The 19440-nt window shown below is 39.6% G+C and overlaps 1 protein-coding gene across 3 annotated transcripts in view; it reads left to right on the forward strand.

Moving 5' to 3' along the window:
• Positions 1-19440, forward strand: part of phkb (phosphorylase kinase, beta) — a 349249-nt gene that overhangs the window by 36834 nt on the left and 292975 nt on the right. The gene's annotated exons all lie outside the window — the stretch shown is intronic.

Consider the following 19440-nt stretch of genomic DNA (forward strand, 5'->3'; position numbering starts at 1 on the left):
CCCCCCTCACTTCCCTCCAAGGCCCCAAGGGTTCCTTCCATATCCATCACAAATTCACCTGCACCTCCACACACATCATTTACTGCATCCGCTGCACCCGATGTGGTCTCCTCTCTACTGGGGAGACAGGCTGCCTACTTGCAGAACGTTTCAGAGAACACCTCTGGGACACCCGGACCAACCAACCCAACCGCCCCGTGGCGGAACACTTTAACTCTCCCTCCCACTCTGCCAAGGACATGCAGGTCCTTGGCCTCCTCCATCGCCAGACCATGGCAACACGACACCTGGAGGAAGAGCGCCTCATCTTCTGCCTAGGAACCCTCCAACCACAAGGGATGAATGCAGATTTCTCCAGCTTCCTCATTTCCCCTCCCCCACCTTTTCTCAATCCCAACCTTCAGACTCAGCATCGCCTTCTTGACCTGCAATCTTCTTCCCGATCTCTCCGCCCCACCCCCTCTCCGGCCTATCACCCTCACCTTAACCTTCTTCCACCTATCGCATTCCCAACGTCCCTCCTCCCTACCTTTTATCTTAGCCTGCTTGGCACACCTTCCTTATTCCTGAAGAAGGGCTTATGCCCGAAACATCGATTCTCCCGCTCCTTGGATGCTGCCTGACCTGCTACGCTTTTCCAGCAACACATTTTTCAGCTCTGATCTCCAGCATCTGCAGTCCTCACTTTCTCCATTTCTCGCAGCACAGCATTGGTCTAAACTTTGCAATGATGAATTTTGTTCTTCTCTTGTGATGGTATCAAAATAACTAGAACTCTTTGCAGTGTAGGAGATAATTTGACCCAGCATTTGTATGCCAACTCTTTCCACTCAACCTAATTCCACTTTCCTCCTCATTCAAGAAACACTAAGTTGGTACACAGGCAACAACTAGAAAGGAAAATTTTGTGTTGGTCTTTTGTGCAACTAGATGAAGTACACTAATAAGGAATCTTCCCACTAAATATTGAGACCACACCTGGAGTACTTTGTGCAGTTTTGATCTTTATATTTAAAGAAGGATGTATTTGAATTGAAGTTGATATGGTGATGGTTCACTAGGTTTGTTTCTGGAATGGGAGGGTTTCCTAAAATGAGAAGCTGAGGACTTTTGGCCTACACACTGGAATTTAGAAGAATAAGAAGTGATCCCGTTGAACCACAAAAGATTCTGAATATATGCAAATACGGAAATGGAGTTGAGCCTGAGGATTGTCCATAATGATTTTGAATGAAGGCATGGTGTTGTCTACTTTTCCAACTTAAGTGCTTATGTTCTTTTCTGATCGTTCTGTACATTCCCCATCTTAACTTTACTTAAAAATTGACTCTGTGCCTTAAGCATGACAAAGTATTCTGTGCTTCAATTAAATAAATTTCTTCAAAAGTCTTTCCTTGCACTCTGATATTTTAAATTAATAACTAATTGTTTTTGACACTTCATAACCAGAAGAACGTATTTCTTTGTACACAGCAAACACTTATTTTAAAATTGTTTATCAAAATCTTCTCTTAGCCTTTTCTATTTCAATGAAGAAAAAATCCCATTGTGCCTGAGCTCAACCCTTGACATTATTCTGGTGAATTTATGCTGTATTATTTGAATGACTTCAAAGTATTTTTCATAACAGAGCTTTTAATGCACATAGTGATTTAAATCATCTAATCAATGTTTAGTACAAATTCATCCTTTATTCTGTACCATTGTCCTGAATACTTCTATTTAGCACATAAGATTCCACATTGTTTTTGAACCCCAAGTAGCTCTGTTCACCAGTCAATATCCAATAATGTCTTTTCATTATTCATATACTCCCTTTTTCCCAAGTAATATTAAATTGCATCTTCTGCCTCATTGCACAGCCAATAATCTGCCTATGTCTTACTGTTGGGCCCCTGTGACTCATATCTTTTAAGTTCTGCTAATTAATACTGCTGTGTGATATTGAAACAAAGAAAAGGAAATGAAATATAAATGATGAAATTCAGTTTCCTGCTCTGTTCTAACATTATAGTGTAGATTATCACAACATATTGAGAAAAAACAACTGTTGGAAGCTTCAAACCAAAAGGTAAATGGTACAGTCATCAGATCACATAGTAAACTTAGCTTTACAGTTAACCTCAAAATAGTTGATCATTTATTATGTAATCTTAAGTGTAACTTGACTGAGAATCTCTGATCAGGATCAGCCACCCCCAATAACAATGGCCCCGACCATCTCCCTGACCATCCAACTAACCCCTCTCAATTTTCACTTGCTGACAACCCTCATTCCCCACCAAGCAGATCCAACTATTCCCTGCCAATGTAGGTGGCTACCTGCCCACCTGACTACTATTTCTCCTCCACACCACCCCCCCGCCCCCAACTACCCAGTTTTTCTCACCAGCCGTACATGACTGGCTCTTACCACGACCAAACGCACCTCACCCCCACATCTCTGAGCTACCTGACCCCTCTGATTCGTCTCGCCCCATCACAATTTCTGTCTCCCTCCCCAATTCATCTTAGCCCCTCAATTCATATTCCCCCCCCCCCGCCCCCCCCACCAACCAACTGATCCATCTCACCCTGCACCCATTATGTCCACCTACTCACCTCACCAACTTATCTATCTTGAAAAGTCATGAAATCTTTAAATAATTACTTGACTATGGTAGCAAGTTGCAAATAAACCAAGTCCCATGGTAATGGAATCTCTCTGCGTTGCAGTACTCAAGGCACAGGCTGTGAATGTAAATGGCTGTGTGCTGTACATATTAGCTTAGTTGAACTTAATATCCTCAAGAAAATTGAATCAAAGAATATCACTGGTACTTTTAGATAATGCAATAACTTTAGAGTGTGCAACTGGGATGTTTACTATTGTCCAATGTTACATGTTTTTACTTATGATAATAAAGGGCTTTTGAAAAAGGGGAATGTTTTCTTATCATGGTTGAAGTGATGACCCTTTAAGACATCACAGTGCAGTTGAGCCTTGAATCCAGAAACCACAAGTTCTCTGTACTACAGCATACAAGACACAAGCTATGTCTAAAATTGCTCTGTACTGTGTAAATTGGTTTAGCGAAATAAACCAACCAGAGATCTGAAGTAATGAGAATACACAAATCACGTTTGTGTTACATTTAGGTTGCGCAGACTATTATTACACTATTGTCATAAAAAGGAGTGTATATTCTCCTTCCACTGACTCTCTTAAACTCAGTAGGTATGCCCTGTGATATATGCAGAGGCTGACACTGCCCATTTCTGCTTCAGCACTGATTGGAAAATCCCAGAAGCAATTGGGATTCTTCAGAACTTTCTGAAGTCTTACCAGATTGGAAACGTTAACTCTGTTTCTCTCCCCACAGATGCTGCCAGATTTGCTGAGTTTCTGCAACATTCTGTGTTTGTTGTTGAATATTAGTTTTGTTGGGACTTGAGCATTGTTTAATTGGTTCTCCAGTACACATTTTGATTAATTTGGCCAACTTCACCTTTGAATATTTCACAGCAAAAAACGGTTTAACTTAATTCTAAAATATAAAATTCATTTCAAGGTGACTTCCAAGACTGATACCTCTCTGAAGCAAATTTGACCATATGACCTCTTGTACCACTGTCCCACAAAGATCCCACCAATATTAGACCAGTGTGGTCAGGTGCTTGGCCTCATAGGATATTTTAGATGGTCTATTTTGGTATCCTTAGCACGTTCCTAGGCAACAAGGGATTCTAGTGTTGTAAAAATGTCACTGAACTGTCATTTTGTGCCTTATAATTAGGTGTGAAAAAGTTTAGATCTATAAATGGTTTGGAACTTAATCAGTTGAGCAAGCCTACAAGATTGGTCATTGTAATTATCAATTAATATACATTACATAACTTTTTTGTACTTGTATTTGTTTCAGAGCATACTTAAACAAAAGCCCTACTTCCTACTGTTAGGGTCTCTGTTGAGACTAATAACTTTTCTTAAAAGAAAGCTGAAACCCAGTTATTTATTGAAATAACGAAGGCATAATAATCCATGGCTTACTAAAAAAAAATGCACTATAATAAAGAGGGAGGGATTGGAAAGTAGAAAGAACAAGAAGTGTTAAAATTGAAAATGATATTTATAAATAGAAAGGATTAGCTACTATGAGCTTTGGCATCTTGGAGGGTGAAACTAAGGATTTTGTAATGGAAAAGGAGGAAATGGTGAAGACTTTGAACAAGTATTTCTTGTATGAGATACAGAATGCATTTCAAGAATAGTTGAAAATAGAGGCAAAAAATGAGCAGCTAAAGTAAGCTATATCACTACAGCATACAAAGTATGGCATAGTAGCAGGAGTAGGTCAAACTCTCCTTCAAACCTGTTGGCCTCAAATCCACTTTACTGCCTCCTGCCATACCCTTAATCACCTTGTTTATTAAAAATATTCAAGGATTATTCATCCATAGCCCGTGGGGGAAGAGAATTCCACGGCTTAAGAACATAGGGACAGGAGTAGGCCATTCAGCCTCTCAAGCCTGTTCCACCATTCATTGAGATCATGGCTAATATGTGGCCTAATTTCATAAACCTGACTTTAGCCCATACCCATCGATACCTTTGCTTTACAAAAATTAATACATCTCAAGTTTAGCATTAATAACTGATCCGACAACTACTATTACTTGTAGAAGAGACTTCTAAACATCTACTGTCCTTTTTGTGTAGAAATGTTTGCATCTCTCCTGAATGGCCTGGCCTTAATTATATGACTATGCCACCAAGTTCTAGAATCCCCAGCCAATGTAAATAGTTTAGCTATACTGTTTTTTTTCCTGTTAATATCCAAAGGCTTTGATTAAATCATCCCTTAATCTAAATTCTAAAGAAAACAGGCCTAATTTGTATATTATCTCATGTGTCTCAGAGAAAAAAACAACTCATTATCCATATCCTGAATTGTCCAGGTGTTGTTATAAGTGCATAACTGGAGCAAGGTGCCTTTGGAGTGTGGGGTACTGACAGCAAGAAAGCAGTGTCCCTGTTTTAACTACCACCTTGGCCTGGCAGTGCCAGATGATGAACTGAAAGTCTCTTGGGATGAGCGGGAGCTATGCTTTTCCTGCACTTGCTTCTCTCTTAATCAAAGCTGTTTCTGCAATCCATCTCTTCCATGCTTTGTCTTCCGTCTTCACCAAACATGGACTTCCTCTCTCCTGACTTTGCTGTTCCCCCACTCAGAGTCTTATGTCTTTATTTTCCAAATCTTCAATTCCCAGGGGAAGTCATCTTCTACTACCCATATCTGGAAGCAACATGTTTCAGCACAAGAACAAATGGTCTTCAGTATTGAACACAGTTTGAAGTTTACCCAAGTTTAGCGTAGCTCCAACAACACAGACAGTTGTGCCACATAGTAACCTATAAGTTGTTTGTGATCCTTTTAAATACTGCTGATGGCTGCAGTAGGGAATGGAGAGGGCTCTTCATTTTGTTTACTACAATTGAGCTGAATGTAGAATGGAGAAGTGCCTTGGTGATGCTCACTGATCTGCACCATGATCTTCCTTTTCAGTGCTGGTGGTCATTTGTTCACACAAGCAATTTGCTTTATCAAGCTGGCATCCTGTACACCTCCTGCCGAAGTTGCATTTTCATGGGATAGCTGCTTTCCTAGTGTGGAGCAATGAGTTCTTCACAGCACATTTTATCCCCACAGTGATTTATATTTTCATTGTAATTTTTTGCCAATTCAACAATTGGTTTGGGTGTATGGGGGGGGGGGGGGGGGGCTGTGAACAACAGTATAACAAGCTGTCCTGCCATTTCTTGCTAGTGATGGAATCCATATTTTTAAAGCTTTTTATGTTAAGACAAATCTTAATTGAAAAGGGAACCTCAACAGGGAGACTGAGAAAAAGGAAACTAAGACTAAAGCAGAGATTGGAAACCAAAACATCTGGAAATCTGAAACTGGTTGAAAGCATCGCAAAGGACACAGAGACATCAGAGCCCAGATGATGATGCCAGTGGTGCAGTACAGGCCTGAGGTCAAGTATATTTTTTTGAAGGACTCAAGATTTCTTGAGAGCTACTTTTTGATTTTTTGGAAGCAATGCTTTTAGGTCTCCTGTTTCATTCCCACTAATTCCTTTATTGCATGGATGCAATCACATAGTAATTTACCTTATGCGTTGACGTTCGGTTTCTTTACTTGCACAGAAGCAGAATTACAAGAAATCATCAGTATTCTCAAAGTTCAATACCACTTTATCAAACTTAAAACCTCAACACATGTGAAAACATTGATTTCTTAGACAACAGAGTATTTAAATTGGCACAAGATAGTCAGCACAAATTAGCAACAAATCTGACACACATAACTATGCACAAAAAGCCAGCATCGTAAACACAATCTCAGCAGACCAATGAGTTTACAGCTCAATACTTATACGTTTGTCTCTAACAGTGTCCCTGCACCTCAAATAATCCAGACACTTTGAGATTTGATAATGCAAAATTATAAATTTTATGATATAAAATTAAGTTACATTCTTCAATTTTTTCACGCAGAGGGTGGTACATGTATGGAATGAGCTGCCAGAGGATGTGGTGGAGGCTGGTATAATTGCAACATTTAAGAGGCATTTGGATGGGTATATGAATACGAAGGGTTTGGAGGGATATGGGCCAGGTGCTGGCAGATGGGACTCGATTGGGTTGGGAGATCTGGTCGGCATGGACAGGTTGGACCGAAGGGTCTGTTTTCACGCTGTACATCTCTATGACTCTGTGACTCTTAATGTGAAGGTAAAGTCATCATAACCCAGAGGACAATGTGTCTGCTGTCTTAATCGTGAGAGATGACTGGTGGTGGTTTACCCTGAGTGTCACCACAGGCGAGGAGAGAACTTGCAAACGAGCATCCTTGATGGTAACCTCAGTCGGTGCGGGAAATGAACTCATGCTATTGGCATTGCTCTGCATTGCAAGCAAGCCATTCAGCCAATGGAGGTTTTTGACCCCACAATTAACATGTGCATTTCATTTTTGCCCCGTAATGCAGCTGGTGAACTTCTGTGGCTTTAAACTAGATGCTCCATATTCATATGTAAGGAATTTATTACCTAAATTACTTCAGGTTTTCTTGGATCCCAATTAGCTGAGTGTTCACTCATTTAAAGCTCTAAAACTCTGCCCTCCCTTTTTCAGACTCTCTCTCTCTCTCTCTCTCTCCTTTGTCACCCTTTGCTTCAATTTGCATTTCCCTTTGGAGCTTCTTTATCCATTTTTAGCACCCCCTCTCTCTTTTGAACCCTTGCCCAATTTTCACAATGTCTCAGTGTGCATTAAATTGTCCTTCAGTAAATTAAATTATGCTTGAATGTGAAATGTAGTTGCTGAAATCTCAGTGCAAGAGTAAACTTCCAAACGATGTAAAGATTCGTGAGATTAAGATGACTGGATCTTGTGAGAAGTGTTAATGACTGCTATCTCATAATTCTTTCACAGTTCCACCAATTCAAAGTAGTCTAGAAGCATTTGCATGTCACCACAGATGATTAAAAGAGCCACAATTTTCTGGCCTATCATTCTGTGGGGATGTTACTGCTTTAGGGCATACTGTATACATGAGGCCTTCTCACAAAATAATTCAGACCTATTTGTTTTCAAACTTTTGTCTTTGGCCACTGTCAAACCAGAATCATGCAGTTGAATGCATATTATCCATTATTCAAAAGTACCACAATGTTTAACTTAAGTCAATAATTGGCAATTATCCACTCCTAATGTGGTTCCTGTCTCTTGTTCAGACTCCAAACACATGCACGGCTACCCTACAATAGTAGTTACACTTTTTTATGTTGTTCCTTGTGGCATGTTATAAATGTTCTCGAGCAATATTCCACTGTTTGAACCATTCTGAAGGAGCCATTGAGTGAATATCAAGATTGATAGTAGTAAAGCTGTATGCTGTAAAACCCTTCCAGTGTGAGGGATCTTGCTTTCCTCCTTGGTAGGGGGAAAGATAAGTTAATCGGCCCCTATCTGCGCACCCTTGACAGTATCGGTGATACTAGCAACCCTATCTGCACTTCCCTATTCACTAGTCATCCCAACAAATGTTGAAACATACAGATTTGCTCAACAACCTTCAGTTACTTTTCTGTTTGCTGTACACAGTCTCCTGCGAGAGAAGAAGGTGGCGCCAGTTAGTGTCTTATACCTTGTTTGGTTGAACTGGTCATTATCATTGAATAGTTACTAATATAAGAAAATGTGCATTGTCAGAGTGAGACTTGCAATAGCGAATTTTGTTGAGGCCGAGGCAAAGCATTTGGATTTTTGGACTGAGTTCCCTATCGAGATTATTGGTACTGGATTGATGAATTGAGCAGTGGTTGGAGTTTGTAGTAGGACATGCAATTGGAGAAAGAGCTCACTCACTATGGCAAATTGAGATAACTAAAATCTTTCTGCACAGTATTCAGATTCTTGGAGCAACATGTAATACTTCTAACGTTAACGTCAAGGTTAATAATTTACAATTTCTGGATGGTGTCCTTTTCCACAACAGATAGAAGATATTAGTCTGTGAGAGCATTAAGATACAGGAGTAAAATTAGGCCATTTGTCCAACTATGTCAACTCTGCCATTCGATCATGGTTGATATGTTTCTCAATTCCATTCTCCTGCCTTCTCCCCATATTGTCTGATCGGCTTACTAATCAAGAACCTTTCTATCTCAGTCTTAAATTCATCCAATTACTTGACCTTGCCAGCCTTCTGTGGCAATGAGTTCCACCCCCTGGCTAAAGAAATCCATCTATTCTCAGTTATAAGGGTTGTTCTTTCACTCTGAGGCTGTGCCCTTGGGTCCTCATCTTCTTCCTACTAGTGGAAACATCATCTCCATGTCCATTCTATCCAGGATTCTCAGTGTTCTGTAAGTTTCAATGAGATCTACACTCATCCTTCTACACTCCACTGAGTACAGATATATGGTCCTCAACTGCTCCTCATGTGACAAGCCCTTCATTCCCAGGAAAATTGTTGTAAACCTCCCCTGGACCCCATCCAAGGCCAGCGTATCCTTCCTTAGTATGGAACCCAAACAATACCCTATCACAGTATTCCAAATGTGGTCTGACCAGAGCCTTATGCAGCCTCAGCAGTGCATCTTTGCTCTTGTCTAGTCGTTGTGAGATGAATATAATGTTGCATTTGCCCTCCTAACTGTCAACTGCACCTGCATGTTAATCTGAAGAGAATCCAGAATTAGGACTCTGGAGTCCCTTTTTGCTTTTGATTTCCAAAGCCTTCCCCATTTAGAAAATAGTCTACCCCTCTAATTTTCCTACCAAAGTGTATAACTGCATACCTTCCAACATTGTATGTATCCTGCTACTTCTTTGCTCACTCTCCTGGCTGTCCAAATCCTTCTGCAGCCTCCCAACTCTACCTGTCTCTCCACATATTAGTGTCATCTGCAAACTTAGCAACAATGCCCTCCGTTCCTTGGTCCAGTTCATCTATTACAATTCTTCTACCATTACCATCAATACAATCTGAAAACTTTGCACGTTCAGCTATTCCTCAAAGTATTACAGCACAGATTCTGTTTCCAACTGGCACCTGCCACTTCTTGCAGCCATGATGCTACTCTACTTTGAGGTGCAGGCTTCCTTCAGTTGTGTTAACTGCTCATAATATTAAGTTTCCTGATGTGTGTAATCAACGGACACTGTGGGCAGGGTTTAGCTGTATGCAACAATTGTCTTAAGCATTGGACAGCGTAATTTTCCCATGCTGCCTGCATCACACTGAACAGATGCAGGTTAATCCCATTCCGTTATCATTTTAGAGATTTAGGTAATTCAACTTCCACAACTTGATTTGAGCTCATTTGAACTCTGAAAAGAAGTGCAAAGGCTGAGAAATTTTGTGCACTCCTTGAGTAAAATGTGAATAATATTAGTCGTGGAAAGTCATCTTCAATGTCTTTGTTTATGTCGATAAATAATGCAAAAACATAGTGGTAGATTCCAAGGAGCTAATACTCCACTAAATTATCATTTGGAAAGATGAAACAAAGGAAAGAAGAAAATTAAAATTTAAGAAATTGTAATTCCTTATTAGCACTTTGTACTATTTCTTGAAGTTTTGCTCACTTTTTTTTCCACCTTGCTATATATTGTGAAATCAACTCTAAGTGAGTATTTTCCAGACATATTGGTCAAAGGCTAGAGTGCTGAGATCCCTGCTGTTTGTAATAAATATAAATGATTTGGAGGAGAATGTGGCTGGTCTGATTAGTAAATTTGTCAACAACACAAAGATTATGGGAGTTTTGGATAGTGAGGAGGATTGTCAGAGAGTGTAACAGGATATAGATAGGCTGGCGACTTGGGTGGACAAATGGCAGATGGAGTTTAATCCAAACAAATTCAATGAAGGAGGGAGGTATACAGTAAATGGCACAACCCTTAGAAGAGTTAACATGCAGAGGGATCTAGGTGTACAGGTCTACAGTTCCCTGAAGGAGTCAAAACAAATGAATAAGGTGGTCAAGAAGACGTATGGCATGCTTGCTTTCATCGGTCGGGGCTTAGAGTTTAAAAATTGGCAAGTCATATTAAAGCTGTATAGAACTTTAATTAGGGAAAATTTGGAATATTGTGTACATTTCTGGTCACCTCACTACCAGAAGGATGTGGAGGCTTTTGAGAGGGTACAGAATCAGTTTCCAGGATGTTGCCTGGTTTGAAGAGTATTACCTATGAGAAGAGATTGGACAGATTTGGTTTGTTTTCACTTGAATGTCGAAAGATGAGGAACGACCTGATAACTGTTTAAAAATTACGTGAGGCATGAATAGTTGGAGTTGTCTTCTCATGGTAGAAATGTCAATTATAAGGGAACATAGGTTTAAGGTGAAAAGTGGCATGTTTAATGGAGATGTGAAAAGCAAACGTTTTTCACAGAGGGTGGTAAGTGCGAAGAATATGCTGCCAGAGGAGGTGGTGGAGGCAAATACAGAAGCAATGTTTAAGAAGCATGTTGACAGATACATGAATAAGCAGGAGATAAAAAGATACAGACTGTGAAGAGGGAAAAGATTTTTAGTTTAGGCATCACACGCCGGCACAGTCGTGGAGGGTTGAAGGGCCTGTTCCTGTACTGTTCTTAGTTGTCTAAGAGTGTTCAGATTTGTCGTTGTGTCAGTTAGTGCGTTCAAACCATTGCCTGTCATTTGACTCCAGTGTGTAGTCTATTTGAGAGTGAGACAATAAGTCTTTGCCAGATCATTCTATGGCTCAGTGAGTTTTTTTTCCCTTTTTTTTTCTTTTCTTCTAACTGCGGTATTCTCCCCAGCACCCATGTTGTGTATATGCAGGTGTGAGACACAGTGAAAGACAACAGGTGTACAAATCTTTATTCAACTTCCACCACCAGGAAGACAGGAAACACCCAAATGGCCGGTGATGGCTCAGTGAGTTTATTTTTTTTTCCAGCAATCCCCTGTTTATTTTTTATTTATTTATTTTTTCCCCCAGCACCCATGGTGTGTGTGTGCAGGTGTGAGACACAGTGGAAGACACAAAGTGCACGAATCTTTATTCAATTTCCACCACCAGGAAGATAAGAAAACACCCGGGTGGCCAGTGACAAGCACTGCCCTTCACATCAAGGGACAGTGCTGTGTGATCAAAACAGTGAGGGGGAGGGTCGGGACTAAATCAAAATAGAGTTGGAGGGAGAAATGGTGCACTCCACTCCCTGCGGCGCCCACCTCTCCCTGAACAACTCCAGGGTGTTGGTCGACACCGCGTGCTCCTTCTCCAAGGACACCCGGGCTCTAACATAACCGCGGAAGAGGGGCAGGCAGTCGGGCTCAGTGAGTTTATTTGGTGAATGACTGATTTGCAATTTGCAAATGTCATTGGTTGTGTTTGATTCCCAATCTGTGCTAAATTAGCTAATCTCAGTTAAGATGGAAGTTGGGGTATTAGTTTTTGGGGGTTGGGTAGTGTAGCAGCAGCCAGAGCTACTGCTCCTAATTTTCATCCTGACATCACTTCTGGAAATTGGCTAAAAATGGTGTAACTCTGGTAAACCTTTGCTGTACGCATTCTAGGTCTTTAATAATTTGGAGATGCCGGTGTTGGACTGGGGTGTACAAAGTTAAAAATCACACAACACCAGGTTATAGTCCAACAGGTGTAATTGGAAGCACACTAGCTTTCGGAGCGACGCTCCTTCATCAGGTGATTGCCAGATGAAGGAGCTTCACTCCGAAAGCTAGTGTGCTTCCAATTAAACCTATTGGACTATAACCTGGTGTTGTGTGATTTTTAACAAGGTCTTTAATGACTGCAGAAAGTCCTTGTGGAAAGACCACATTTGCTCCTCCTTACCCAGTCTATTGAAATGCTGACAGATAAGTATCTAAACATATAGACTGGTGCAGCAAAGTGATTACTTGCTCAGCTATAAGCAGTGATTTTCTGAATACACAAGTGAGCCAGCTTTACACCATGGGGTCAGGTTAGCTTGTACTAGCTGTGCAGTGATCCTGATGCTGCTGTCTTGGGAGTTCATTATATGACTGTACTAATGTCATCCTTATAATCTCAAAATGTTTCTATGAACTAGTTAAATCCCTGTTTTTTTTTTCAGAGTAAACAATTTGTTCACTTGCTGACCTCAGCAAATCTGACAGGTTTACCTTCTGAATGTGTAAGACTTACACCTCATGAGCTTAATTAAGTTATTCGTCATTATCTATCTGCAATTACTCTGATTGCTACTGAGGTAGAGCTTCTGTATATCTAGAACTGCTTTCAAGGAATAGTCTGCGTAAAGGAAATGCAGCTGTTCGTGAACATTTGTTTAATTATCGTCCAAACATTCCGTCATAAATTCAACTGCTTTTTCTTCAATGAAACAGATTGTCAGAGTATGCAATGATTTCAACACTTCTGTTCTGTTATTAATTGCTCTAAGTAATGTACTTCCATTTTAATTATTTTTCCAATTCTTGGTTTTTGTTTGGAATTCTCAATTTGTTACCTTATGGTCTTCAGAGAAGCTGTCTAATATGAATGCTACTGCTATTCTATGTCTTGCAATCTATTATCTTACTGGGCTTGAAGTAAATGTAGGGTCTAGATTAGAGTGGTGCTGGAAAAGCACAGCAGGCCAGGTAGCATCCGAGGAGCAGGAAAATCGACGTTTCGGGCATAAGCCCTTCATCAGGAGCCCTTCCTGATGAAGGGCTTTTGCCCGAAACGTCGATTTTCCTGCTCCTCAGATGCTGCCTGACCTGCTGTGCTTTTCCAGCACCACTCTAATCTAGACTCTGGTTTCCAGCATCTGCAGTCCTTGTTTTTACCTAGTTGAAGTAAATGTAGTAATGAATTTTTAACTGAAATGTTGAATCATTAAGAGGAATAATTGTGATATGATTTGGAGGTGCCGGTGTTGGACTGGGGTGTACAAAGTTTAAAAATCACACAATACCAGGTTATAGTCATTAGTTCACTTGAGAATGTAACTTTAAAAAAGTTCTGGGATTTACTTATGAAATAACTGAAACCAATATGGTCAATCTAAAAGATGAGAGACTTAACAAATAATCAGGTCTTTTTCAATATATAATTTCAGTTACACCGCACTGTAAACTTTTGCTATAAATTCTGTGTCTTACAATCTTATACTGCACAAGCACCTGATGAAGGAGCAGGGCTCCGAAAGCTAGTGCTTCCGAATGAACCCTGTTAGACTATAACCTGTTGTTGAGTGGTTTTTAACCGTGATATGTAATTGTCAGTTCGTTGCTCCTTGTCGCTGTTTCTGGGTGGTTTAAGTCAATGTCAGCCCAACTATTCTGTTAAATAAGCATTCTGAATCCAACCATTTATGACTGGATAATTTTTTTTCCCCCTATTTCCCCCTATGGCTGAAGGTACTGATTCATGTTGGATATGAATGCACGGGTTCAAGTAATCCTCCATTACTTCCCTAATTGTCATTATTCATGTGAGAGGCCATTCTATCATTTAAGGTTGTGAGTGACAACAATGTCAAAGTTAATCTTGCCCTGAGTTAGCAATGATGCATTTCAATCAGTCTGGCTTCAGTCAAAACACCACAATGTTCAGATTTCCATTCAGCTGTCATCCAAAAAACATTATATATATTTTGATGAAGCTCCATGTCTTTTTTCATGTAACAAACAGCAAGCCACCTGTGGAGATAATTACCAAGGTATTTGCCCAATAGGGTTTATGAGAGGGAACCTGAATCATGTTAGTTTAAAGAGGTGCTTTTAGTATGCGCCTTCAAGCAGTCAGGGTTTTGGACAAGTCCTGATTTGCTTAGAAGTCATTGAGAAAAATTTTCAAGAAGCAGAAAATCATGGATGAATCGAAGAGGAAAGGCACCCACCAAGACTGTTGAAGACATGAGCTTAAGGAACCCACGTTAAGTTGCAATATGAGCTGAGATAGTTCACAGAGACTTTTACTGAAAAACAATCGAGTGAATGGACAGCAGCAATTTGCTAAAATTAAACTAATTACAGTCATGAAGCAAAAAGTTTAGTACACAAATAGGATTAACTCTTCACTTAGGCTTGTATACCTGTAAGGTTATTGCTGGGTTAAAATAGATTAATCTTTCCTTCTGATAATGGTAATGACCTTGTTCCCAACGTTCTTACATAGCTTAGTATAGTTCATGTTATGTTTTGTGTGATAAACATTTATGTTCTTTTGTTTAAAACTTAAGTATATCAGTAACCTCTTGTGAATTTGTTTAGTAGCTGAACTCCATGATAAGCAAAAAGAAACAAAATAACATTTATGGTTTCACTCTGGGATATGATTTGTCCCATATTGCCTTCATTATAGTAATACAGTTCACGGGCCTGTCACGTGCAGTGGTTATGTCACTGACTTGTAATCCAGAACCCTAGTTTAATTTCCTGGGAGCATTGGTTCAAATATCACCATATCAGTTAAAGTATGTAATTATATTAGCTAGCATAATAGTGATCCTGTAACCACTGTTGATTATTATCATTAAAGCACAGCTGGTTGGCTACTGTTCTTTTGAGAAGGAAATCTGCCATCCTTACCTAATCTGACCTGCGTGGGACTCCAAGTCCACAGCTATATTGTTGACTCTTAACTGTTGGCTATGCAATTCGTGATGGATAATAAATGCTGGTCCAGCCAATGACACCCACGTCCAAAGAATGAATTTAATAAATTTACGATGTAGACAATTATGTTCAGTACATATTTCAATGCCAAGTGAGTCTCAAATCTGAAGCCAGTTAAAGATAATAAAGTAAGTTCAAGTCCATGTCTTTATGAAAATTCAGGCTTCCTTTTGTATGCTATATAAATGCCTTGGTATTTAAAATTACTTTCAAAATAATTATCAGCTATGAAATGGCTGTGAATGAAAGTGTTGTTGTGTTCGGCTTGATTTTTGTCAGTGACTTTACTACATTTGACATTATGGTAGAGCATACTTCTGTTCCAGTAAGTCTATAACTGAATGATAATTTGAGATTGAGCATCTGCTACTGCACGAACTCTGCTGGCAACAAACATAGTTACGAACATGACAGTTTCGGTGGAGCTTTGATGTGAAGTCACCTCTTCTTAATTGTTGAATTCATTTTAATGGTGATGACTTCAAACCAGAAGAAATTAGATGTTTAGAATTTAGTGCTGCATAAAATCACTTTATTTGACAGAATGAACATGCTGACAACTTGATTGGGTAAATGGAATGGGGTAATCAGAAACTAAAAATTAACTGTCAGTGTAACTGCAGGGGGCTGTCGATTATTTGTCAGAGTAGAAGAGTTTCTTCATTATGATAAATAATCAAAATTTCACATTAATCATGGACACTTTACTTGCTCACAAAAAGACTAGATATGCGTGCCCAATCCCTCAATAAATATTGAGCCAGAATTTGTTTTTACGTTTCAGAAACAGCAGTTTTTAGTTTTGATATCAGTAGGGTCAGTGAAATTTTTTATGAAGCACAATATAAGAATAAGAATGCGACCAGCTTGGTAAGAAGTAGCCAACCCTCTAGTCAGCTGGAGTAACTTTTACCAAATTTTGCTTCACCAACAATCTTCCACAACTCTTAGTACCTAACAATGTATTTCACTCTCCTGATGCAAGATTTGTCATAATGGTTATGTTCTACTTTCAATTGATTGACTTGTTTTGGAAAACAAATCTCAACTTCCTTCAGTTAAACTTGCTGAGTAGTTACCATGATCTATTCTAGTATCAGTAATTAATAATGACTAGTTAATGCATTATTATCAGAAATTTGATTACACAAACATAAGATGTGAAGCCAGACTGAGTAAACCTTGAAGTATTTGTAATACCACAGAAGAATGTGTTGTATATTTAGACATTTAAGAATTAGCAATCCAAGTCCAAAATGGCTCATCAAAATATGTGTCCTAGATTGTAAGAACTCTGCTTTTCTTTCTTTGTTGATTTCTAAAATTTTAATATTTTCATCCACCTCCTTCATGCTGTCCTATGTCGTGTTTATCATTCTTGACATATCAGTTTTATTCAGTCTGAGCCATTCAGCTCCTGACCTCATTACAGCATTGGTTCAAACATGGACAAGGTTATGACATGCATAGCAAGCCAGACTGAATCAGACTCTCTCACACCGGATAGATCAACATTGAAATTAAAACATTCAATAGCCTTCAAAATTGCCCAGTTGTCCCTAACCAGACTTTAAGAATAGTACATAGCAGACTCTAAATTTTTAACTTAAGCAGAAATTATGATTTATTGTTTTTACTGTAACTTTAGCTGAGCAAAGCTAAATATTAAGGTAATTTACTTAATGGATGGCCCAGTGACTATCATTAGACTATTAATCCAGAGACCTGGGTAATGTTCTGGCGAGCCGGGTTCAAATTTCGCCATGACAAATGGGGAAATTTGAATTCAATAAAAATCTGGAATTAAGAGTTTAATGGTGACCGTGAAACCATTGCTGATTATTTGAAAAACCTACCTGGTTCACTAATGTTTTTCAGACCCACAGCAGTGTGGTTCACTCTCAACTGCCCTCTGGGCAAATTAGGGATGGGCAATAAACACTGGCTTAATCAGTGATGTCAACGTTCCTGAATGAATAAAAAAAAGTCAATGGTTTAAACCTAATTTTCTTTGATCAGAACACCTACTTTCACACATTGACTGACAGGCACAAAGGTAAGGGATAAATTAAAAGAAAATAATTGTAATTTTCAAGCTCAGTAACCATTGCCAAGAGGAGTACCAGGTCTTCACGTAATCGTTGAATGATGCTTTGTAATACGGCCACACAGGGTTGTATCTTGCTTGAATTCTGAAGTCACCAGTTAATGCAAATAGCTTCCAGCAGTTTCTGAGGAATATTCACTTATTTCTTATAAACTGGGATTATTTTCTCAGAACATTCAATGATTATTTAATTGAATATGAAATCAGAGAGAGTAAAACTCAAACACAGCTCCCATGTCCAGCAGCTTCCAAGCACACTGCATTCTGCCCAATAAAATCCCAGTCAATACCAGTTCAGTCTATGGTTTCATTTCCAATATAGTCTGTGATTGGCTGGCCAAGACCAGCCACCTCTTGATTAACCAATGCAACATCCAACAAACAGCTACAAATCCGTGAAAATAATACATCATGGTATAGTGATCTTGGAACACTAAGTATCCTGCAATTATCTTTTAGGTCAGACCTAATATACAAACATAAAATTGTTTCTGTTCTCTTTGTTTTAAACAAACTGCTGTCAAAGTACGATTTTCACCTTCAGCTCGTAATTCCAAATCAATATTAAAAAAAAATAAAGGAGAAATGGCGATGGACTCAACAGTCAATACAGCTGAACTTTAGAGTTGAAATGGGAGGACTGCCCTTGCAGAAAGTCTGCAGTTGCTCAAGTATGACATCAATGAGCACGAGCAAAAGTGGAGTTAGTAGGAATCCAGGAGGTTGGGGGAGGGGGGGGGGGAATGGGGATAGGTGAAGGGAAAGAAACATTCCAATGGTTGGAGTCATAATCAAGATAGTTGTCATCACTGGAGGTCAACCATCCCATCTACAGGTACAGGGCATCATTCAGAGAGAATAGGTTATCTCCAAATCAACTTATTTAGAAATGCTATCTCATACCTCTGGAGCAGGTGGGATTTGAATCCAGAACTTCTGGACTGGAAGTACAGACACTACTGGTGCACCATGAGAACCCCACAATGAGAGACAATGTCCAAAGCTCAACCATCTTCAGTTGTTCCTTTAATGATGTTCCAGTGAAAATATTCGAAGTGATGATGTTCATTGATGATGGTGCAAAAGTTCAAAACCATTCACAACTCTTCAGACATGTAAGCAGTCCATGTCTCTGTACAGCATCACCTGAACAACATCCAGGATTGACCTGATTGGTGACAAGTGGCATTTGCAAGACATGAATATTTCTTAATTTTTCACTCTTGGGCATAGATTAACAGGAACACTACTGACTGAGCTCATCACATCCAAAAGTACAAAGCAGCTGGAATGGTTCTGCGGTAAATGGTGAGAACAAATAGTAGGGAAAACCATGCTTGACCTCATCTTCACTGACCTTTCTGCTGCAATTGCATCTGCCAATGACAGTAATAGTGAAAATGACCACCCTGCAGCCTTTGTGGAGATATTCCTGCTTCACATGAGAGGGCCCTCAATTTTGTTCTGTGGTACTATCACATGCTGAATGGGATAGATATATCTAAATACTCAAGACTTGGAATCTGTCAGGTCAGTAGCAGCAGAACAGTACTCTAACACAATCAGTAAACTCATGACCCTACTTAATCCCCTCTCTACCATTAGATCAACCCTGGTTTAATGAAGAGTGCAGGAAGGCATCCAAGAGTAGCCCCAGGCATACCTAAACATGTGGTAACCTGGTGACGCTACATAGAAGGACTATTGCCATGCAAAACACCAAAAGTAGCAAGTGATACAGGAAGTGATTCCACAACCAATGGATCAGATCTAAGTTCTGTAGTCTTACCACATCAGGCTGTGAAGGGTAGTGGACAATTAAACAACACAGTGGAACAGGAGGATTTACACACAATGAAGAGGGAGCCCAGGTCATCAGTGTAAAAACGTTCTTCATATGGAAGTGCCAAGAGGTTGATTCATGATCCATCTTGAACGATCCTCTAGATATTTTGGTGTCACAGATATCAATCTTCAGCCAGTTCAATTCACTGCACCTGATATCAGGAAGCAGCCAGAGGAACTCTATAATGCGAAGTGTATGGGTCCTGACAATACTCAGCAATAATACTCAAGACATGTGTTCCAGACCTTGCCATACCTTAAAGAAGCTATTCTGCTGCATTTACATT

The sequence above is a fragment of the Chiloscyllium plagiosum genome, unplaced genomic scaffold, assembly GCF_037043375.1.
Source record: "Chiloscyllium plagiosum isolate Xiang-an unplaced genomic scaffold, Cpla_swu_hap1 HiC_scaffold_17, whole genome shotgun sequence".
Taxonomy (NCBI): Eukaryota; Metazoa; Chordata; class Chondrichthyes; order Orectolobiformes; family Hemiscylliidae; genus Chiloscyllium; species Chiloscyllium plagiosum.